Source organism: Perna viridis, chromosome 3, assembly GCF_037379345.1.
Source record: "Perna viridis isolate PV_CMFRI_1.1 ecotype Kerala chromosome 3, ASM3737934v1, whole genome shotgun sequence".
NCBI lineage: Eukaryota > Metazoa > Mollusca > Bivalvia > Mytilida > Mytilidae > Perna > Perna viridis.
This window is the reverse complement of record NC_142447.1, coordinates 36,971,302-36,994,954: the sequence shown is the minus strand read 5'-3', so window position 1 is coordinate 36,994,954 and position 23,653 is coordinate 36,971,302. Positions and strand designations below refer to the sequence as shown.

The 23,653-nt window shown below is 35.4% G+C and overlaps 1 pseudogene; it reads left to right on the top strand.

Annotated features, from left to right (window-relative positions):
- The first annotated feature begins 9,924 nt into the window (after positions 1 to 9,924).
- LOC148622104 (uncharacterized) lies at positions 9,925 to 11,511 on the top strand (annotated as a pseudogene).
- The last annotated feature ends 12,142 nt before the right edge of the window (positions 11,512 to 23,653 follow it).

The window sequence follows — 23,653 nt, the reverse complement described above, 5'->3', positions numbered from 1 at the left end:
TCAAACCCGTGAATGTGGTTCATTGTGTATTCAGGGAAATTAGTTGTCATGTGACCACATTCATTCATTGAATTCATTAAAATTAATGCATTATCACGTCATTTAATATCGATCGGTGACCTAGTGATTCGATTTGTAATATGCACGCTATATACAGCGTTGTATACCCTACAGCAGCATTTGCTAAATCGTTGACCCAACAAAATACGTTTTGGGATAAAATCAACACTTTCTAGTACATGTAAGACATACTGGTGCATGCCAGTCCATTGATAAGAAATTTCCAAGGCCGAAAAAAATTATGTTATGTTTCCGAGCACTAACCTAAAATTTTGTAGGGTCGGTAGGCAAGAATTTTTATTTTCATTTAATATTGTTGAAATGAGATAGGTCATAAAGATAAAATGAAAACCAAATAATGTAATAGACTTAGTCTACAGCCTAATCCTTTTTGGGTATTTTTGTTTTGTTTTGACGGAGGTGGTAAAAACAAATAATATCTCTAGTGCCGAATTTCGAAAAAGTATTATCCACGACCAAGAGCACACTCATGCAATTTTTCTTCTTTTTTCCTGAGAACAATCGGCAGAATTTTTACGTTATTTTTTTTCCTTCAAAATTTCAAACAAAAACTTATATGTAAGCGATCTGAAGGAGAGTCAGTAGGGTGACCGGAAACATTTTTAGGCCTAAACGGATGGTCTATTTATTATCCAGTAGTGCTAGAGATTGTCTGGGAAGCTTTTTTCTGACTTGGCTTGGGATATGAAAGAACGGACTTCCAATCTCTTACATCAATTGTCTATGTAAATATACAAATAAAGATTCTGAAAAAATGTTAATGTTGTGAAGTGCTGAATGTACATACACGTTATGTTGTTTTTGAAACCAAATGATAGTGGCAGTGCCTTTTGATGTCTTTTATACAGCTGCAAAACAAGTAAACAGTTTTTGTCCAAATATATTTGACTATTTAGAATTAAATAAAATTGTTTTAAACAAGATTCAGTTGAAATATTGATCTTGAAGTGTTAATTGTGAGTCAGTACCGATGGGTTTAGCCTCGAAGTCCTTTATATACCGGTATTGTATTTTTGTTTCATAAGAATTTCGAATGTTTTTCGTTTAATACATGACTGTAAGTGTGAAATTTTTCCATTATGCAGTTTTATTCTCCTTTGCTAGAGAACTGTTTAACTAGGACTAATGTAAAAACAAAGACATTATAGATGTAAATTCTTAGCAAATCATACACTACTAATTTGATCATAAGGTTGAAAAATGGTGCTGACAGCGACGTCATCGTCGGCCGCGTCCGTGTTCACTTGATTTTCGTGCGATGACTTTATGGTTATGGTTATGGTTGATCAATTGTTTTGAAATTTTGATATGATTTTACTAACTACTAATTAATGATTGCTCCTATTTATTTTTTTTAGTTTATGGCCCCTACCATTTTAAAATTATTAACATGACATAGCAAGTTCAACACATCCATGCAAGTACACCTTCAAGGAAGAATATGTATATGATTTATTGTGGCAAGTCATTGTAGAGTTTGTTCCCCATTTATTGTTATCAGTAGATATTTAGTGACACATGTTAATATATTTTTATAAACATGTGATTAATTCAATTATTGATTTCAGTAAATGGAGGAGTTTCCTGGATGATGCAAACAATTTCACCCTACCAGTGCACCTTGGCCATGCTCTCATTCTGAAGTGGAGTCCGAATTTTTCATTTACTTTACTTTACTTTGTATGTATTATTTTAGTCAATTTATGCTCATTGTTGTGTTTGTCTGTTTTTGCATGTATGGTCTTTGTCCCTGGATTACATTCTTTTGATTTCCGCTAGAATCTTGGTTCCATTGATTACTCTTGATCAAGACTAGACGTATGTATTTTCAAATTTGTCCCTCGGGCAATACCAGTCTGTTGTCATACTTGCCCCCCTGGGGCTATACCAGTCTGTGTTCACACTTGACTTTAAAAATAAAAAAAAACACTTTACGATTTACATAACTGTAACACACACAAGTATAGAAGAAACGATTGCTTGAACCGACCATAATATATCACCAAATTTGAGTCAAACGATCTGCAGTTACTAAAAACCACCGTAACACCAGTATGGTATGATAGACATTTCATGACTAACAATATGCCTGACGAGGAAAGACAGAGTTCATTCAGTACAGAAGATTTAGCTCGCAAAGTAGAAATCGAACCTACCGGGAAAATGTAGTTGAAAAATTGAGGATTCAGAGGACCGAAAAAAATGAAACCAACGATGACGAACTATTTAGTATGGGAGTAATCGTCGTACCGAAAATTGCAGCCTACTACAGATGGAATCGACCATGTTTTAAGAGGTTATATGTATCGCATCAAAATTCTGCAGAGGAAAGTTGCAATATATCCTTATTGTATTGATAGGGTTTGTTTGTTTGTTTGTTGGGGTTTAACGTCCGAGCAGCAATATTTCAGCTGTATTCAGACAATGAACATGAAATGGATGATAAAATGAACATGAAATGAAAAAAAAGGATGGGTCACAAGGATAATAGGGTCGACAAATTTTGATTGCCACTGGAAAAAGGGGGATGGGTAAGGTCTCGCAATTTAGCCTCCTGTGGCGGAGCGCAAAGGTTCCTACTCCTATCGAATACCACAGCAGGGTTCTTTAACGTGCGAGGAACGTGGCATCTTTCCCAACACGGTGCACCAATATGGTTTGCAGTCAGGTTTTTCGTATTATAGCCTGACAACCCCAGCATGTAACACGCCAGGGGTACCCCATTCCACCACCTGGGGCACACATCCCAGTTGCTCTGTGGGCAGAGCGCCCTAGTCCCCGGCTAGTGTTCTGAGCACTATTTAGTAGCCTTTTACGACAAGCTTAGCGCTGTTGCAGGCCTATTCTTTTAACAACCGGACCTGCACGGGGCAAGTATTGATAGGGAAAAAGTATTATTGTAGAAGACAAAATTGTCCGTGGTGAATGAGCAACGCCAGTTGGAAATCTGGACAGGGACATCTACTATCCGGTCCGCTCTGCATAAATAAAAAAAAAAAAAAAAAAAAAAAAAAAAAGATCGATTTAAATCAGTACTTTTTTGTTCGACTTGTACACATTTCATTCTCAGTTCCACGCTTATAAATCACTTCACAGAAAACCCAGGACCGATTTCTGGAACAGCACAAATGGATTAAAAGTAGACAATAATTTCACAAGATGAAATGAGGAAGTAGAACACTACCTTGACTCGCGAAAATTGCAGATAAAAAGAAATTTAAACTTGCGTTCTTGAAACTCAAACAGGCCGATGCTACGTGAAATTACACAACAGGAGACAATGCTAGACACTGTTATGCAGACCCAGTTATTAGGAATAAAGCTTAATACAAATAGAGACGTATTGATATTCTAAAAAACCAATATGGAATTCAACACTAAACATTCAAATATCGGGAAAAAAATCCGAGGCGTCTTGAAAAAAAGATGAAGTTTATTTGAGTCATCGAAGATTTCCGACTCGCACCGATTACTCAGTCCAGTTACAAGCAAAACTCCTACGCAGTCGATATGGTGAAAGCGTAATCAAGGGAACCAAGGTTATAGCGGTAATCAACAGAATGTAATCCAGGGACAAAGACCAGACATGGAAAGCAGACCTACACAACAAAGAACATAAAGTAACTAAAATCATACATACAAAGTTACAAAAACAAATGAGCAACTCCACTAAAAACTGGGAGCATGGACCAGGTGCATGGGTAGGGTAAGCGTCCGTAATTTCGACACGGATACCTTATTTCCGGTTAATATAGATGCTTAATGAATACAAAACCAGTCATGCCTATTCAAGACCTTGAATATGGAATTGGGAAGAAGCGAAGAAATAGTGGTCCAAGGAAACGTTACTTTATTGGTAATCACAGACGCATCTGTACAATCATATGGGGTTTGTCCTTACAAACATACCTATGGAAAACCGAAGACAAAACTTGTAATGAATACGAACCGAGTTGGCCCTATCATACAGAATCTTGAAATGGGAAGTGTAATTTTAGACAAGTTTCAATGATGAAGTAGACAAACGAATTGCTGCAATAGTCAAATCATTCTAAATTCGATTGGAGGGCAGATATATTTCATTCAAATTCGAATTGCCAAAATAAGAAAAAAACTTTTTGGAGAAAGTCAGTGGCGATATTATCCGAGGAAAGACAACCCATCCGATCTACTTACGCGCGTGTTATTAAATAATAATATAACAAATAGTGGACTTTGGATTAATGGACCATCTAATTACTACAAGTGCAACAATGGCTACATGAGACGGAAACATGAACACCTAAGTATACTCAACAGTCACTATAGACGATAAAACCGAAGACGAAAAGTTCACAATATTATGTATTAGTAAGAGTAATCAAGGGAACCAAGGTTATGGCTGTAATCAAAAGAATGCAATCCAGGGACAAAGACCAGACATGGAAAACTGACATTCACAACAAAGAACATAGAGTAACTAAAATCATACATACAAAGTAAAACAAAACATATGAGCAACTCAGACTCCACTAAAAATGGGGACCATGGACCAGGTGCACCGGTAGGGCAAGCGTCCTCGTCTTTTCTAGAAACATCCGCCAAGTTGCTCATAAAGAGTTCGGCCCCGTGCAAGGTCCGGGTGTAAAAAGAATAGGTCTGCAGCAGCGCTAAGCTTGTCGTAAAAGGCGACTAAATAGTGCTTAGAAACCTAGCCGGGGGTTAGGCGCTCTGCCCACAGAGCAACTGGGATGTGTGCCCCAGGTGGTGGAATGGGGTACCCCTGGCATGTTACATGCTGGGGTTGTCAGGCTATAATACGGAAAACCTGACTGCAAACCATAGTGGTGCACCGTGTTGGGAAAGATGCCACGTTCCTCGCACATTAAAGAACCCTGCTGTGGTATTCGATAGGAGTAGGAACCTTTGCGCTCCGCCACAGGAGGCTAAATTGCCCGACCTTACCCATCCCCCTTTTTCTAGTGGCAATCAAAATTTGTCGACCCTGTTGTCCTTGTGACCCATCCTTTTTTTTTTATCATTTCATGTTCATTTTATCATCCATTTCATGTTCATTGTCTGAATATAGCTGAAATATTGCTGCTAGGACGTTCAACCCCAACAAACAAACAAACATAAAAAGTCCGGGGTAGACGAAAGAGGAAAGGAAAACTGTGACACGTTGAACAAATCAGTTTTCATGGCGCAGATGGATACATCGTAACGATCCACGAGTTCATGATGACGGCCATAAAACTTTTGTAGTGATGAATTCAATCTTGTAGCAATATAACCCTGCTCCATAAGCCTATTTGTTAGAATTCTAGCGCGATAAAAAAAGTCTGCGTAGTCTCGGCAAGCTCTGGTATAACGTATAAGTTGTGATATGAACGAACACTCTATACGCAGGTGCTGAAGGGATGTTGCCACAGATGAAAGGAAAGCTGACAATTTTGAATGAAAAGTCAACATGTTTGTCTTAAAGTTTAGCCAATAGTTTTCCCTTACCATCGATTTCTAAGTGTAGGTCAAGATATGAGGCTGACTTCACAGTGTCTGTAGTATCCTTTATCTCAAGTTATTTGGGGTAGATGCGATGTATCAAATCCCCAAATTTAGGATTGTTTAAAGATAATACGTCATCTTTTTAGCGGAAACTGAGTTTAAAAGATCTAGCTAATAAGCTAGCAACAAACGTCATAGTTAATGATAATCGAATTATCACAGATATACTGATAATTTATCCGAGTTCTAGCTGACGTCATACGGTTCATTCATAACTGTTGGAGCGCAAAAATATAAGCCACAATAGATTCCTCATTACAGAATATACAACAATGAAATGAACTACACTAACCACAAGACAAATCATCTACCATCTGTAATGATGTCCGATAACGCATTAATCTTCAAACATGAATCAAATGAACTTTCGAAATTATGCAATACCGAAAAAGTACAAATTAAGAAATTGGGAGTTCTATGACGATTCATTCCCATAGAAGCACCATAGTTAAGCTATTGGCGAAAGATGATAAATGGACTGACCAAACAATGTTGAAAAAATTACTAAGACATTAACAATACATTACCGAATGAAGAAACCTTCAAATCGACATTCGGGATATTGACTTGTTTGATTATATCATTCTCTTTTTAGCTTCCAAATATATAGAAGATGATTTCAAAATGCCGGAATTTTGATAGATAACATATTAGTCCAGTGTGGTGGACGCGTTTTTTGAACAAAAGGTCGGCATTCCAATGGGAACAAATTGTCTTCTCTTCTTGCTGACCTATTCCTTTACTATTATGAGGCTGACTTTATAGCTTATCTGATTTGTGATTGTCTGTTTTCTATGTCTGGTCTTTGTCCCTGGATTACATTCTCTTGATTTCCGCTAGAATCCTGGTTCCCTTGATTACCTAAAGGTTTAATGAATATTTGTCTTCAAATTTAAGTTTCTTTGACATTTAAGTATTTATAACAGTTCAACCTTGTCACTATTCAGTCACAAACATTTGTAGGTCGACAGTGATTGAGTTTATATTTTTGTTACATATATAAACGTGACAAAAATTTATGGATCGTAAAATTAGGGGCATCCTTCATTCAGTTCTCTCACAATTAAAATGAATTTTTCAGTACACATACACTCATTTGCATTCAAGTTTTATGAAAGTATTTCTAATTAAGTATTGTACAAACATGTTTTACATACACAATATTTAGCCTAAGAGAGACAACTTAATAATCTTGCAGCTATATTATCCACACATTATGCTAATCTTATCAACACAATGTCTGTTTACTTTGATTGTTTCTTTAAGTTTCTTAACTGCTGATATTCATTGAAAACAATTTTAAATTAAAAATGTTCCAAGTTTTGATATGCTATGATTTAATGGTCGAAACTTTTAATATTAATTTCATTTGCTGTCGCTTCCTAGAAAAAAATCATTTTAAGGTTCTGGTAAAGGACAATGTCAGTTGTTAATTTCTTCATTATTACAGGATAAAAAGACTTGAAACTTGGCCAAGAAGTTTATTTTGTTACCATCTTCATGTTTTTAATGTTACGTTGATGTGTCACTAGTCAAATATAGTGTAATTATGAGAAAAAATGTAGTTATTTTGAAAATTTTTAAAAAGTAGGGTCACTACAGTACACATTCAAATGATAACAAATCTTTACCAGTAACTCATCACACCTTAATCTAGTGCAAGTTACCCCTTACATGTTACGAAAAACTGTACTTTGCGTGCTTCATGTTACTTTCACTTTAAAATCGGCATGGCAGAATACGCCATTTTTTAAATTCTTGGTGGGGAGTGGGAAAATAAGTTTAATTCTAGACTATACCAGAGCCGATCTGGCTAATGCCAACAATGTTTTACCCAAGGAATATTTCTGTATGCCTGTACCAAAAAGTAATAATGATTATTGTCGTTTTTATTCTGAAACTGTTGAATGCATCTGTACAAGTAGATCTGTCGAAAACGAAAGTAGTTTTATATATTCATCCGCGCTTAACATGATTGTTGAATTTTTTCAATTGTACAATTAAGGTGACACCTCTTTTTTCAACTTGTAGTGAACTAAAAAAAATAAAAGGCAAAAACAATCCGGTCGGTGTTGTATATATTTATACGTACAAAATACAAGATTGAATCAGCATTTTATTTTACGAGGCATGATATCCGGTTATGGGAGAGCTGTTGTTCGGTGACACCAGTGATGTTAACACAGAGGAAAATGCTCGATAATTTAAAATCGGTGAGTAAATGCATGTAACAATTGGGTTTTTAATTGTAATTGAATACTTGTTCACACTGTTGTCACATCCTTTTAACAATCAGGTACAAAAATGTTTCAAAAAGTCCGATATATTTTGAAACACAAAAGGATTCAATACCACATATAAATGGCCATGTTTCCCACGTTGTTTGAGGTAAGTACCTTTATGCGTTTATACAATTTTGAAAATTCCACAGTTCCATTTCAGCTGTAAGCTGTAAATATGTTTATAATTTTGCTCAAAAACAAAAGTTAGTGTTTTTATAATGTTTTGTGAACATTGTCCTACGAGGCATTGAGCACACATGAATGGAGGGCATTTCCGTACATGTACTAGTTGTTTGATTCATTATGGCAAATAAGAGGAAAATTGGTTGTACATTTGGCAGAGGACATAGAAGACATAGGAAAATGAACAAGAAAAATATTTAGAGAGGCCTATTTATATCTACAAAGTTTTGACTGATTCTTGCAAGTTTAAGTCATGCAAGTTGAAGATAAAAAAAAAGAAATGTTTCAAGGCAAATCAAAGAATATCTCCTCAGCATCATGGATCACCATCAGCTTATTCATCATATTTTGGTGTAAAAGACAGTTCTCTGAAGTTAAGAATAAATCGCATCATCACCTCAAACCCAAAAGGATATCGTTTGATTAACTTCGAACTGTTACATAACAATATTTCTGAAATAACAATGCATGTTTGTTTGCGTGTTTATGCAATGGAAGTTGCTATTTCTGGTGCCCAACCGCCACAGATATCAACTGGTTAACTCTCTTTGCTTGGCAAATGTGTTGTCTGCTAAGTGCAATTGGTGTGGTAAAATATGCCAAAACATATACAGCGAAATAGTTGCCCCTGTATACTCCAACAATATAAAAGTAAACCGAAAGTGAAAACAAAACAGAAAGTTACCGAGGCCATAAAAACGGGACTTTGGACATTTATAAAAAACTGCTTACTAAAAAGCTAAATATATCTATTTGGTTATAAAATGTACATATATGTCTAGTGGTCAATATCATTTTCAAAATGGTGCTTAAGTATATGTACATTGTACATATCATTTATATATTGAAAGCATTTGCTTAAACTGCATAAATACAATGTATCAGTCAAAATCAAAACATTGACAGCAAGATTTCATCTGAACCTATATACAACGTAAGGTTCAACACATTACAGAAAGGGTAATGAAAATCAAAGTGCTCATTTACTGAACCAATTAAGATGCAATCAGAAACAAACCTGAATATGACTTTATATTTATGAAATTGCATCATAATGGCCTGTAAAAAAAACCTGGGTCCAAATTTACCTGAACAATTTAGTTTTACTACATGGTGCTATACATCAAAATAGAGGTTGGGAATGATTTAAGGGGTTGAGACTTGAATCATGAAGGAATTAAGCCATAAGGATGCAAAAAAAAACCAGCACATCCACAATATATGGAGAATCACTTGATTCATTGTAAAACATGGCTGCCATTACTAAAAATAGAAGATAGGTGTCGTACAGTAGTTTTTCGCATATAACCCCTAAACCGTTTAGCAAAGTTCTTTTTTATTTCTAAAATGATCCTAATTATAAGGCCTACAAAAGTCTTTGACAGTTTTCAGCCAATATTTTGAAGACAGTGATAGAATGATACTTTCAATTGATTGAATGATCCTTTTGATAAGTCCTAATAAAGTATTTATTAAGTCAAAATTGTTAGAAAGCTCCTTATTAAAGTTAGTGCCCTTGAAAGACAAAAAAATTTACTAGGTCAGCGGTTCAGGCTTTTGGTAACCTCTTTTTTTCTGGATACACATGCCAAAGTGCTCATAAAAATATGGCATGGTAAACAAATCAATTCTCATTTGGCAGATGGATACACCATATTAAACAGTCAACACGATCATTATGACAACCATAAAAGTTCTGTAGTGATGATTTCAATATTGTAGCAATATATTTTAGCCTGTTCCAGATATGTAATTGTTAGAAATCTAGCCCAGTATAAAAAGTCTGCATATTTTCGGCAAGGCTGCTCTTTAAATTGACCATATATTTATCAAAATAGGTCAAGAAGAAAAACGTCTTGCTATTGAGCGAAATAATTATCATGAAGAACTACCAGCAATAAGTTATAACTGATGGTGGATGGGCTAAGAGAACTCACAAACACACATATAATGCAGCTGGTGGTGTTGCCATCAACATCGGTAAAGAGACAAAGAAACTACTTAATATTGGCATTAGAAATAAGTACTGTTATATTTGCAGTGGTGGTAAATCTGATGCTGTCAAAAACATACATGTTTTAAGAACTAGGAACTTGATAGCCAGTCTATGGAAGCAGATATTATTGTAGAGGGTTTTCATGAAGCCGAGTCTTAGCATGGTCTTAGATACATGAGAGTAATTGGAGATCGGGATTCTTCTGTTTTTGCTAAAATTAGAGGGGAAATACATGTATGGGGCAGATAGGTAAAGAAAGAAGAGTGTGCAAACCATACTTGCAAGTATTATAGGTCAAGCCTAGAAAAAGTAGTAAGTGATAATCCTCTTTATAAAGGAAAAAACTATTTAACCAGAGTGAGGCTAGTTAGTGCTTTACGTTGTGCTATACGTGTAAGATCAAAAGAATCAGACAGATAAGTCTGTTGCTATCAAACATTTAGATTTTGACATTAGAAATTCTATTTTTCATGTTTTTGGAAAACATAACTGCTCATATTTTTGTAATGTAATGGACAGCAATCAAAATCAGAGACAGTAGTGGATATTGAAGAAACTGGTGATGTTATAAGTGACCAAATATCTTTTTGGAGTGATGGCTGCTCAATTACATCTCAAAATGAATCACGATTAAGAACATCTATTGAGTACAGCGATGTGGAGGACCATATCATCAAAGACGTTTCACAACTATTAGGCAGAATTGCTGATAAGGCAGACAGGCTGATAAGTCATTCAATAACTAATTTAGCAGAGTGTTGGATGCGCATCCGCACCAAATTTGACGATGGAAAGGTGTATAACCTTTGTAACAGAGGGTCTTGGCAAGTACGCTGTTATGGGGGAGCTTTGAGAATGAACCTTGGCCCCAGTGATCATGTTCTGTATGGGAAGCCAGTGCAGGTACATAACCAGGTGCACATTTCAGGAAACTATGCAAAAAGAGAAAAAAAAACATTGATGAACTCCATAAGGCAAAAATCAAAACTCTCAGTGAAAAACAAGAGATGGGAGAAAAAAGTTTCAAGTTGGAGGGCCAACTCCACTAGAAAAGCCAAGAAATCATATGGACCCAATGCAGTAGATGTTGTTGAAGATGTTTCTCAGACCCTTGATACCATGACAAAAAATATTTCGAAGACCACATTGATATTTCCCCAGAACAAATTAAAAATATTACTCTATCTACTATTAATCAATCACAATCAGGACTTTGGCACTCAGAAAACTAAACGGCTTACAGCATCAAATTTTGGATCAGTTATCAAAAGGAAGATATCTACACCAGTTGCTAAATTTGTTCGTACTCTTTTGTATTCTAAATTTATTGGTACAAGACATACACGGAATGGTATTCTCCAAGAAGATACCACAATTGAGGAGTGTAAATTGAAAAAGGCTGAAGAAAATGAAAAAGAATTATAGTTTCACGCTGTGGTATAGTGATACAACCAACAGAGAAATATCTTGCTGGAAGTCCTGATGGCTTTGTGTCTTCTACATCAGATGGAGATGGGCTCATATAAAATAAAAATTTACTTAATTCAAAACCTATCAATCTCTGGGAAGCCATTGAAAACAAAACATTCTGCTTAGAACAATTTGGTGGAAAGTTAAGACTAAAGAAAAACCATATTTACTATTTTCAGTGTCAAGGCCTTCTTCAAATTTGCAATAAAAATTAGATTGACTTTGTTGTTAGGACATTAAATTCATATCAATTACCCATAGTAAGAATTTTCAGAAACAATAATATTTGGAGTGACATAATGCTGCCCAAATTGAAAGCGTTTTTTCATCTGGCCATCTTACAACAGCTTGCATGTCCTCGTTAAGGAAAAAGTCCAGGAATAAGAGAACCTGGAATTTGGGCAGGTATGTGTTCAGAAATATAGTATTGAAACTGTTAGGCCCTTTGATGTGTATCAAATGGGGTTTTTGGACAACTCCTTTATGTCTGTTTGTACCAAACATCAAGTAAGTTTTGTAATTTTCTGTAATGAGCTATATGTTCAGAACTTATTTTAAGGTGAGTACCAAAATATTCAATAGTTCATAATAGCAATTACAGAGAAATTTGTCTAAACTGTTGCTGTGATATTGGCTAAACTGTATTTAAAGCTTGGAGTAGCAAAACATTTTATTAACTGAATAGTTTCCACAGTCCAAAATGGGTTTATTGTTTGTTTGTTTGTTTGTTGGGGTTTAACGTCCGAGCAGCAGTATTTCAGCTATATTCAGACAATGAACATGAAATGGATGATAAAATGAACATGAAATAAAAAAAAAGGATGGGTCACAAGGATAATAGGGTCGACAAATTTTGATTGCCACTGGAAAAAGGGGGATGGGTAAGGTCGGGCAATTTAGCCTCCTGTGGCGGAGCGCAAAGGTTCCTACTCCTATCGAATACCACAGCAGGGTTCTTTAACGTGCGAGGAACGTGGCATCTTTCCCAACACGGCGCACCACTATGGTTTGCGGTCAGGTTTGCCGTATTATAGCCTGACAACCCCAGCATGTAACACGCCAGGGGTACCCCATTCCACCACCTGGGGCACACATCCCAGTTGCTCTGTGGGCAGACCGCCTAGCCCCTGGCTAGGTTTCTGAGCACTATGTAGTCGCCTTTTACGACAAGCTTAGCGCTGCTGCAGGCCTATTCTTTTAACACCCGGACCTGCACGGAGCCCAAAATGGGTTTATTAAGACAGGTTTAATTTTGTACTGTGCACAAGGTAAGTGCTGCTGGTATTTTGCAACTTGTTCTTATTGTTTGTGAAACATATTTTTATGTTTTCATGTATAACATTTTGATTTGTTTGTTTGTTGGGGTTTAACGTCCGAGCAGCAATATTTCAGCTATATTCAGACGATGAACATGCAATTGATGATGAAATGAAAAAGGGATGGGACACAAGGACAATGGGGTCGACAAATTTTGATTGCCACTGGAAATAGGGAGAGGTGTGTAGGGTCGGGCAATTTAGTCTCCTGTGGCGAAGCCCTATGGTTCCTACTTCTATCGAATACCACAGGGTTCTTTAGCGTGCGAGGAACGTGGCATCTTTCCCAACACGGTGCACCACTATGGTTTGCGGTCAGGTTTTCCGTATTATAGCCTGACAACCCCAGCATGTAACACGCCAGGGGTACCCCATTCCACCACCTGGGGCACACATCCCAGTTGCTCTGTGGGCAGAGCGCCTAGCCCCCGGCTAGGGTTCTGGGCACTATTTAGTCGCCTTTTACGACAAGCTTAGCGCTGCTACATGCCTATTCTTTTAACACCCGGACCTGCACGAGGATGTAACATTTTTGATAGACACACATACACTTATGTATAAATATGATTATTTATGATTATTCTGTAAACATTTTTATTTTCACTGTTTCAGTATGTCCCACAAGTTAAATTACCGGTCAAGAAACCTTCACAGGCAAAACGGAAGAGAAAAACTATCCCATCCCCCAAAAGCGCAGGTATATTAAAATCTGTTCATATTTTTAGTTCCTCTGGCCCAAATGTGCTATTACCATCATTTAACATATTTCTTCGTCATTTACATTTTTTAAACTCTTTTCCTGTAAAATTACTTGACAAATTAAAAACAAACTTTGTGTGAGTGTACCGTATTGTAGTCTGCATAGAACTGAATTTTTGATGTTTTTGTGACAGATAAAAAATCCCCTCATCAGTTCTATGCAGGTTATACCCCAAGGAACATTCGTCTTTTTTAGTTTGATGTCCAATGATAAATTTAAGCTGAAGGAATTTGGTTAATTGTGTAATCCGCCTGAGAATATTGAAATAAAATCAATAATCAATTCATATTTTATATTTCAAGGACATAGATTGTTAGAAATCGCCATATACTTCTCATAATTTTGACTTTTCTTTTCCAACAGATGAGGCCCCGTGCAGGTCCGGGTGTTAAAAGAATAGGCCTGCAGCAGCGCTAAGCTTGTCGTAAAAGGCGACTAAATAGTGCTCAGAAACCTAGCCGGGGGCTAGGCGCTATGCCCACAGAGCAACTGGGATGTGTGCCCCAGGTGGTGGAATGGGGTACCCCTGGCGTGTTACATGCTGGGGTTGTCAGGCTATAATACGGAAAACCTGACCGCAAACCATAGTGGTGCACCGTGTTGGGAAAGATGCAACGTTCCTCGCACATTAAAGAACTCTGCTAGGGTATTCGATAGGAGTAGGAACCTTTGTGCTCCGCCACAGGAGGCTAAATTGCCCAACCTTACCCATCCCCCTTTTTCCAGTGGCAATCAAAATTTGTCGAACCTATTGTCCTTGTGACCCATCCTTTTTTTTCATTTCATGTTCATTTTATCATCCATTTCATGTTCATTGTCTGAATATAGCTGAAATATTGCTGCTAGGACGTTAAACCCCAACAAACAAACAAAGAAACCAACAGATGAGCTTGATCAATGTCAATTTTTATCCACTGGCAGGTTACAATAAATTATTATTAATTTGTAAGATGTACTTTTTACTGATATTTCAGTAATGTGTATAAATAATGTCACTCAATATATATTATTTTGTTTCAGGAAAGCATATTACTTTACAGACTACTGTACAGAGATGTTGCGCTGATGCCTACATATAGGAATTTGTTTTTATTTTTATCAGTCATACTCACACTCAATGTGATACAGAAATGTGTTTCGAGCAATTATCCTGGTATAGCTAATTAAGAGACTGGTTCTACAAATGCAATTGTACAAGTAGTTTTCTTCTTAAATTACAAATTATTTGCAGTAATAGAAGAGGCAGATTGAACACACTTAAAAACATGGTTAAACCCATCTACACTGTATTCCATCTGGAAACACCTGTACCATGTCAGGAGCATTGCGGTGGCTTTCAACTTCCCTGTTTTTACCTTCATATTGCTTTTTGTCATACTAACTTTCCTTTTTGACTGGGCTTCACTAAATATTTCAATAGTTCAATTACAGTGTTTGTTATTGCTGAATGCAGATGGTACAGGAGATAGATTGGATTGTATTTCATTTAAGAAAAGCAAACCTGGCCTGTATTTCATTTGAAGAAAAGGACAGCTATAGCCAGAGAGGAACAGACTTATACTCTGTTACCATATGTGATACTGCAGGTAAGAACATAAAACAATTTTAAAAGTAAGAAATATATTTTAATAATATTATGAATACAGAATTCAAATGTTTGTGTTAAAAATCAAGAAAATGGATATACCGTAAATGATACATATTTTCTTCACAGTAACAGTGAATATTTGAAGAGAACAGACATTTCACTCATAACTAAATATTTTGATTTTCTTGGAGGTAAACCATTTTTCAAAAGAATATATCAAATCCATGTTAATCTCTCATGAAATTTCTGACATGAGTTATAAAATACACCAAAAATTGGAACAAAGAATAATGTGTTCTGTCCTTGTTCATTTCATTGTTTGCATTTGTGTAGGAATACAAACTGCAGTTGTGAGATTGAGAAGACACCATATTTAACTAAGGATTGGAATACAGTGGAGAATATATATTTTCTCCCACATTAGCAACTCAGAACAAGTATGCGTTTGTTTTTATTATTAAGGCACTTAATTGAAAGAGAGTAGGTTACTAAGGTATGCATTTATGATTGTATATTTTACCATCCAATATGCAGAGTTATAGATTGTGAGCCATTTAAGCCCTAGAGGTGAATGATAAAAAATGACATTAATTGATGATAAAAGTCTGTTTACAATTATCTACAATGTATATTGTAAATGACAAGATCAGCATGGGCATGAGCATGAGATGAATGATCTTAAATGTGATTAAAATATAATGAATTTTGATGTACAAGTTATATACATGTATTTATTACCACAATCACATGTCAATGATTGGTTTTATCATATCATAACAAAGGAGTTACTTGAATGACCCTGTGTAACTAAGTTCATAGAAAAAAAATGATTTTTTAGATGTTAGTATTCATTTGGAATAGTAATGTTTTCCTATTAGAAATCAGTATCTGTAAAGTGCTGTATTGTTATTGTTATCAGCCATGAAAATCTGGTTATCTCCAGGATTAAGAAAAAAAAAATAGACATTTTATTGTGTACTTGTCATATCTTTCATGGTGTGTATGTTTGTTTTATGATTTTTTCTTTATATAAAGTATGTTGTTTTGTATCAATTATGTATTTTTTCCCATGTATGTTGACTATAAAAGCACAAAACACTATGTTTTTGTCATGTTTAGATGTCATGGTAAATTTTGTTATCGTTTAAAAAAATCTGAATAAAAAATAACCCAAGATAAAAGAATTGTTCAGGAATAATTTTGAAAAAATATGTAAAAAATAATTGCAAATAAAGATATAAAGAAAACATACAATGTACAAAACTGCCATGTTTCTTGATTACTTGTTTTTTGTACCAAAAAAATATATACTCTAAGATGTTATTGGCATATGAGATTACTAAATCCATGAAAAGAATATTGACAAGCAGTTATAAAATTTGTGTTGTAAAATTTCTTTCAAAATTAAGAGGTGTACAAGAAGTTTTGGCATTTTGGCGACATACTTCAAGAATGCAAAATATTTTGTCTAAACGTTTCACGATACAAAAGGCTCTTATGGTTATAATATTATTTTAAGTGTATCACAAAGAAACATGTAAATCATAATTTTTCCCCAATTTGTCAATTTGTTTTCACACCCCCTCCCAATTGTGCAGTAGTGTATCCATTCTGTATGGAGTAGAGTATCCATTCTGTATGTAAACAAATTTAAAAAAAAGTTTTGTTTGCAAATAAGAATACATTATATTGAATATTTTTACTGATCTGTGAAAGTGAAAGTAGATATAAATAGAATTGAAAGTAGTCCCAAGTATAAATGGCTTCCATTTTTATTCACATTTGGGTATTTTAATGCCTGCAATTTTTAACTTTTATTACATTTAGAATCCATAACAAAGGGTAACTCGCACTAGATACATGTCTGTTAAATCTTTCTGTTTACTTTTATAGATATATATGGACTTTATTTAATGGCAGTCTGCCACCTTAATATGCCAGATGCAAGGATTACAGTTATCGAATAATGTGTTTAAATGGCTTAGAAAACTTTTGCTAAATGAGAGGAACATTTTGGTATATAATATGATGTTGTTATGGCGTACAATAATAAAATATTGAACTTTCACTTTTTGGTTTGTTTTCCTTTAGCGGAACCTTAAAATGTCATGATATTTCAAGTGTTAATATCGTAATTGAACACGTCTTTAAATCTGCAAGTACTATTCTGTTCAAATTCTTGAAGTTGAAAAAGCCCATTTTTAGCACACCTGGCAAAAGACCATGTGAGCTATTGCCATCACTTGCCGTCCGTCGTCGTCATCGTCGTTAACAATTTTCCAAAACTCTTCTCCTCTGACATTACTTGACCAATAGGAACTAAACTTGGTGTGAATGATCCTTGGGGTATCCTGCATAGAACAGATGTGGTATTTTTGATCCATCGAAAAACATGGCCGCGGTCACTAAAAATATTTGTTTGTTTGTTTGTTTGTTGGGGTTTAACGTCCGAGCAGCAATATTTCAGCTATATTCAGACGATGAACATGAAATGGATGATAAAATGAACATGAAATGAAAAAAAAGGATGGGACACAAGGATAATAGGGTCGACAAATTTTGATTGCCACTGGAAAAAGGGGGGGGTGGGTAAGGTTGGGCAATTTAGCCTCCTGTGGCGGAGCGCTACGGTTCCTACTCCTATCGAATACCACAGCAGGGTTCTTTAACGTGCAAGGAACGTGGCATCTTTCCCAACACGGTGCACCACTATGGTTTGCGGTCAGGTTTTCCGTATTATAGCCTGACAACCCCAGCATGCAACACGCCAGGGGTACCCCATTCCACCATCTGGGGCACACATCCCAGTTGCTCTGTGGGCAGAGCGCCTAGCCCCCGGCTAGGTTTCTGAGCACTATTTAGTCGCCTTATACGACAAGCTTAGCGCTGCTGCAGGCCTATTCTTTTAACACCCGGACCTGCACGGGGCCACTAAAAATAGAACATAGGGGTCAGACAGTAGTTTTTCGCATGTATCTCCAAAACCGTTAGGTTTACCTAAATCATAAGGTAAAAGTGTTCAGTATGAAGAGATCGATCTATCTGTGGTCAAATTTTTAAATTTTAATCTGTGAAGTCATGTTAGAGTTTTTGCACTTTTTCAACGTTTTTATTTTTGCAATTTTAATGTTATTTCTTTCAAAAATCTTCTCCTCTGACACTACTTGACCGATTGGAACCAAAATTGGTATGAATATTCCTCGGGATATCCTGCATAAAACTAATTTGAAAATTTTGGATCCGTCATAAAACATGGCTTCTGTTACTAAAAATAAGAATATAGGGGTCGGACAGTTGTGAAATGATCCTTATTTTAAGGCCTACAAAAGTCTTCAGAGATCAAAGTTATGGGACGACTACTTGTAAGAGTTGTTGCCCTTGAAAGACGAAAAATTATATTTTATTAAAAGTAATAAAAGCCACACTGTCATAGAGACTGTTTTTACCTGTAAAACAATTAACTCATCACTAACCTAACCGAAACATGCCTCTTTTTCGTACCCGAATCACGATTCGTACGACGGGAAGGAAGCCTTGCTATATTTATACTTTATTTTTTTAAATGTTTTACCCGACTTTCATGCATATGTATGTCATGCAGTACCAACAAAAATTATTGCCGTACTTGCTACACCACTTACTTTATAGAATTTGGACTGAATTCTTTTTGGTTGCAGATCTAGACACCGGTATGATACAGATTACCTATATATATTGATATTTTTAAACAGTTTATGCAGAAATTTTAGACCTTTATGGAACTTTGAAGTGTTCACACTCATACAGTTTGAAAGAATAGGGCATTTTGAAGAATTTTGACCGAAATATATTAGTCGCAGTCACCCACGTGGTAGATTGATTGATTGATTGTTGGGGTTTAACGTCCGAGCAGCAATATTTCATGAGGTTTATGAGCACTTATACGACAAGCTTAGCGCTGCTGCAGGCCTATTCTTTTAACATCCGGACCTGCACGGGGCCCCACGTGGTGGATATATTACAAAAAATAGCATTTTAGTCAATTATTTTAGGCTCTCATGGAAAAAAAGTGCTCGCACTCATTCATTTTGCAAGAATATGACATTTTTAAAGAATTTTGACTCAAAATATGTCACAGCCACCACATGATAGTTATTGAAAAAATTACTATTTCAGTCATTAATTTTTAGATCCTCACGCAAATTAAAAGTGCTGGCACTCATACATTTTGCAATAATGTGACATTTTAAAAGAATTTTGACTCAAATTAATGTGTCAGAGCAACTGTATGTTAGTTATATTGAAATAATTAGCACTTTAGTCAATAATTTTTTACCCTCACGCAAATTAAAAGTGCCCGCACTCATACATTTTGCAATAATGTGACATTTTAAAAGAATTTTGACTCAAATTAATGTGTCAGAGCAACTGTATGTTAGTTATATTGAAAAAAATCAGCACTTTAGTCAATAACTTTATACCCTCACGCAAATTAAAAGTGCTCGCACTCATACATTTGGCAAGAATATGACATTTTTGAAGAATTTTGACTCAAAATGATATGTCACAGCCCCTACATGATAGTTATATTGGAGAATTAAGCATTTTATTCATTATTTTAGACCCTCATGGAAATTAAAAGTGCTCGCACTCATACATTTTGAAACTAACATTTTTAGTTTCTACATTTTCTACATATAAGACTTTGTGGGGAAATTCGAAGTGTTATCACTCATATTCGTTGCTAAAAGTGGCATTTTGAAGAATTTTGACCAAAACATTTAGGTATCAGTCACCCATTTAATGCAAAATTGTCAATTTTAACTTTTTTAGAATGATTTGTGACCCTTATGTTATTAAAATTAGCTTTCACTCAAAAAGTACTGTCAATACTGAACTTCGTAAGAATTACGAAACAAATACAGTTGCATGACAGAATGTAAAAAAAATGTAAAATTTACATTAGTCACACAGTTTCATTTATTAATCGCAGACTTCCAGTTCTAAATTACGTCACACAGAATAGAAAGATTTAGTGTCAGAAACTGCCCAGGGTATTACAGTCTAGAATAGCTTTTCGTATTTTTCTTTGTCCCGACCCAGTACAGTCACTGTCAGGATTTCTGTTCTATCTGCTATCGTACAACAGAAATCCTGACAGAATTTAAGAGATGTTAGAAGTGATCCCAAGTGTAATTATGTTTATTTTTGTTTAAATACATTCTCACGTACAGAAAACTTCGGAACGAGTACTCAAGGGAACCAAGATTTGAGCAGAAATCGAAAGAATATATTCCAGGGATTAAGACTAGACAGGGAAACCAGAAACACAGAGCAAAGAACCAAATTTATTTGCACAAGCGTAGAACCTAAAAATAAATTAGTAAATATTTTCAGCAGTCACTAAATGTCTTCAACAAATGTAAACACACCTTTAATTGTTTGTTTGTTTGTTGGGGTTTAACGTCCGAGCAGCAATATTTCAGTTATATTCAGACGATGAACATGAAATGGATGATAAAATGAACATGAAATGAAAAAAAAAGGATGGGACACAAGGATAATAGGGTCGACAAATTTTGATTGCCATTGGAAAAAGGGGGGATGGGTAAGGTCGGGCAATTTAGCCTCCTGTGGCGGAGCGCAAAGGTTCCTACTCCTATCGAATACCACAGCAGGGTTCTTTAACGTGCGAGGAACGTTGCATCTTTCCCAACACGGTGCACTACTATGGTTTGCGGTCAGGTTTTCCGTATTATAGCCTGACAACCCCAGCATGTAACACGCTAGGGGTACCCCATTCCACCACCTGGGGCACACATCCCAGTTGCTCTGTGGGTAGAGCGCCTAGCCGCTGGCTAGGTTTGTGAGCACTATTTAGTCGCCTTATACGACAAGCTTAGCGCTGCGGCAGGCCTATTCTTTGAACACCCGGACCTGCACGGGGCGCAAAGAACCAAAACTAAATGGGCAACTTAGACTCCCCTAAAAATCGGGAGCATGGACCAGGTGCACCGAGAGGGTAATTGTCTTTTCTTGAAACAACAATGATGACCTAAATCTTGTAACGGTTATACCCTATGTAATATGTTTTACTAAAAACGACTTTAATCAGTTTTTCTTTCTTAAAAGAATCAAGTTTTATCATTATATCAATCAATTTATTCAGAAGTTTATCATTGGCACAAAAAAGTTTGTTAATCTGTTTCATATTTGAATGACTTAAATGTAGGGTACAACAAATTACCCAACTGAATCAGATGTTAAAACGAAATGTCTGAAAGGAGAGGCAAGTATTACATTTATCATTATGTACATTTGTAAAAAATGTGTAGAATGTATTTTGTACTCGTGTTTAAATACAAGTATAACTCACATACATATTGGTAAAAATCTATCACAAATATTTTACATGTTTGAAAATGATAGAACATTTTCAATAGTACAAGTAACAAAATCAATGCTAACGAGCTTCACTTGAAATCCACAGCACAAGCACACAATAAACTATCATTCATGAAAAATAACGTACCATGGAACATTAAGCCACATGTTTCCTATTGCGAATGCCTTGCAGAAAAAAACAATTATGCCCAAAGCTTCGAGTAAACCTATTATATTCGTAATCTTGATTTAATCTTATGATATTAAACCATCAACATTTATACTTAATATAATTACACACAAGGACATCATCAGAATCTATGTATACCTGTATATATCATTAAGTATCCTGTGATGTTGTATCTCTTTGATGGCCAGTTAGTGAGCATATAGTGTTATCTTCAGAAATAAATTTGTTGTTGTCAAATGTGGAGACGTTAAATCCAATGCCTGGCGTAGATCGAAAGAGAACCCATCGCTAAATGATAATTATACACTACGAATGCTAGATAAACAGCATACAATTTTTCATTATCGTTAATGTTGTGGATGCCTTTGATCTTTACATCTTTCGTTTAGATGATATTCTACTTGTGCATCTTAACGAAGTTAATGACTGCATTGTTAGAATCATTTACGTCGTGAATTAACTCAGTTGTCTCCATTCATAATTCCATTCCCTTAAGCAGAGCATCTTAAACTTTCGGTATATGTTATATTTTGATATGGAAATAAATTCAATTCATATATCATACCGAATTCAGATAACGGATTTTGCAAACCTACACTCTTTGTCGAACAATTTTGAATTTCAAATTGATGTCAATATAATCTATTCCACAGACATCAAAGCTCCGGTTTCCGTTAACGCAATCCTGTTGGTAAAAAAGGTGAAATGGTGAAGCATTAATAGGATCATTGTCTTCTAAGGTAATGTCTCGAAGAAACAAAACCTATCAGCCAAGAAAGTTTCTTGAAAATATGCCACCTCAATCATAAGAAACAACTTAAATTCGCTCGAGTCTAAAATTAATTACCATCATACGACATAATAAGATAATTTAAAGCTTCTACCAAAATACCAATCAAACTATCTTATCTGCTCAGTTATATTTATATCTGCATCTCCTAATTTACATTTCTATTAGGAATTTCATGATGCAGAACATGTAAATTACAAAAAAAGTATGGAACGCCATAACTATCTTATCTGATGAGTTATATTTATACGCGGTGCTGTTTTCTTTATATATATATACATACATGTCAGACAGCATGTACTGATAACTCTTAATACAATTTTTAATTAAACCATTTTTGTTTATGACTTCATGCCAATAAAATAACAAGTACTATAGTATAGAAAACGTTTTCAGGCTATTTAGAAGTTGATGAAATTGTTTGATACAAGATTTTGATTTTGAAATGTTAACGGTGATCCAGTATCGATGGATTTAGCCTTAAAGTCCTTCATATAGCGGTAATGTAATTTTGATTCATAACAATTTTGAATGATTTATGTTGAGTAGATGAGTGTAAGTGGGAAAACTTTACAGTTTTGCAGTTTTATTCTCTTTTGATATAGAGAACTGTTTAACTACGACTAATGTAAAAAACAAAGACCTTATATATGTCAATTCTTAGCAAGTTACATACACTGACTACTAATATAGTCCTAAGGAAGAGTAAATGAATTGTTTTTTTAAGGAATTAAAATGGAACATGCCAAACCCCGAATGTCTATATATATAGTCGTATATATTGGTATGGTGCTGACAGCGGCGTAATCGTCGGCGGTGTCCGTGTCGTCATCATCCATATTCACTTGGATTTCGTGCGATGACTTTAGTTATGGTTGATCAATTGTTATGAAATTTTGATATGATTTTATTAACTACTAAAGGAATGCTCCAACTTACTTTTGATTGTAAAAAACTGCAACCGGAAGAAACAGTCTGAAGACGCTACCGTGCTACGCTACCTAGCTGACAGCACAAGTCAGCTTTATACTGACAATGTGTCGTATAATTTTCTTCGTTTTCACAGAACTGATTACAGGGTCTTTTTTGG